Source organism: Triticum dicoccoides, chromosome 5A (genome assembly GCF_002162155.2).
Source record: "Triticum dicoccoides isolate Atlit2015 ecotype Zavitan chromosome 5A, WEW_v2.0, whole genome shotgun sequence".
In the NCBI taxonomy this organism is placed as follows: Eukaryota; Viridiplantae; Streptophyta; class Magnoliopsida; order Poales; family Poaceae; genus Triticum; species Triticum dicoccoides.
This window is the reverse complement of record NC_041388.1, coordinates 225890639-225892851: the sequence shown is the minus strand read 5'-3', so window position 1 is coordinate 225892851 and position 2213 is coordinate 225890639.

Here is a 2213-nt window from a genome sequence, read left to right as displayed (position 1 = left end):
TTAACAAGACCACTAGTTTCAAGAAAAAGGATAAAGGGAAGAAGGGGAACTTCAAGAAGAATAGCAAGCAAGTTGCTGCTCCCGAGAAAAAGCCCAAGTCTGGACCTAAACCTGAAATTGAGTGCTTCTACTGCAAAGGGACTAGTCACTAGAAGCGGAACTGCCCCAAGTATTTGGCGAATAAGAAGGATGGCAAAGTGTAGCAACCCGATCCCAATGGACCATAGTCTCTATGCTTAAGTGTCATCCCTGGATCGGTATTGCTGACACACACAGTACTCGAGGACTTATTACAGAGTTCAATCACACACTTATTACACGAGTGTCTCCAAAAGATTACTTATTACAATAATATGGCTGAAGGCCATCTAAATAAGTTAACTGTGGAAGCATCAAAGATAAATGAGTCCATCCAACTCCATGCCAATACTGAGTGCACGACAATGACCTATCGCACCTTACTCTTTGTTTGAAAATTCTGCAACATGATACATTGCAGCCGTGTAGGTCAGCACATGGAATATGTTGGCAAGAGAACACCATAGAGCAATGAACAAATAACAGCTATTACTACATGCATATTTGGCTGGTGGAGGCTCTACGGTTATCATTTGCATAAAGCTAGTTTTTCCCTACAACAAAGGAATATATTTTAATTAACTACAAAGTTGGTCGAAATCATTGAGAAGGTACCCCCAACTCAATCCCGAATTAACAGTCAATAACTCAACAAATTCATTTAAGTAAAGTGATGAGATCAACATAATAAGTCAAGTGCCAGATACTTAAGATGTCCATAACCGGGGACACGGCTAACCATGATTAGTTTATACACTCTGTAGAGGTTTGCGAACTTTTCCCCACAAGACTCGATCTCCTCCGTTTTATTTCTCACACTGCCTGATGTTTGAGAAACGGATGACCGATACACAGTCTTTCCGAAGAGGTCACCTTAACCGATAGATAGGCCGGTACACCTACAATTCCCCTACATCTGCTAGCCCGTCATGGAAAGGATTCCCACAACTTACTCAACTATGCCAGAGCCCATAATGGCTTGTGTCTACACACGGAAGTTTCTAGAATGAATAATCTTATGATCCCTTTGAGCCTGGGTGGCATTCCATAGGATGATCACACGGGTACCCCGGGATCTCCTTGGACAACACTCGTTTCCCCAGGTGCCCACAACCAATCCACCCAGATCTGTATTAAAGTAGCCACCTTAAATTTCCCTTATTTAAAAAAATAACTCTCACATCTTTCATGAATCTCACATACCAATCCATGTCTACGAGCATAGCAAAGTAATGCAATCATAACATAGTAACACCCAAGGTTTGAATATAACACAATAGGTTCCTACCTCATCAACTACTTCCCAAAAACCCACATGTTATCACATCCTACTCATGAAATGTTTGAGGGTTGAAACTAATGCATAAAAATTGGGTAAATAAAGCGATATGATCAAAGTGTTACTTGCCTTGCTCACGATCGGAAAACCCTAGAGATTCGTAGTAGCAAGCCTCGCACTCCAGAAACTCTATCGTGAACAAATAATAGCATACATAAGAACTCAAGCATAAAAATGCAAAGGTAAAACCAAAAGAAAAGATCTAAACTGAAACTTCAAGTGAAGAGCTTTGATTTGCAAAAAGAAACAATTGAACCGGAGTTAGGAAACTCAAACTACGATCAACAGAAGTTCGAATTCAAATCTGCTTGAAACCAAATTTTAAATTTCCAAAATCATGTTCAAGTTGATTATCTAGACAGAGGGGAACAAGACGAAGATTTTGGCGTTGGTTTCACTGAATTTGGATAAACGAACAAAAAGTAGTGAGGGTTTAAAGATCAGAGACTAATCTGTAAGAAAACTATTCGTGGATAGGTCCCTTGCCAAAATTAAACAGAAAAAGAAAAATCTATTGGACGAACATCCGCTAACAGAGACTAACTTACGAATTCGTTCGTTAAAAGATGAAATCGGGTGAACGTTCGCTAATTAATGAAACCTAAAAATAAAACCGATCTAAAAGAATAAAACTGAACTTTAATAAAAACGGTCGGTTAAATCATTTTATACCGGTTCGGGGAAGGATGAACCGGCGGCGGCGGGTGGCGTCAGCGGCGGGGAGAGCGGTGCTGGGCGACGGCACCGGCAGGCGGCGGCGCAAGCGCGAGCGGTGACGGCTGCGGGCGGTGGGGCG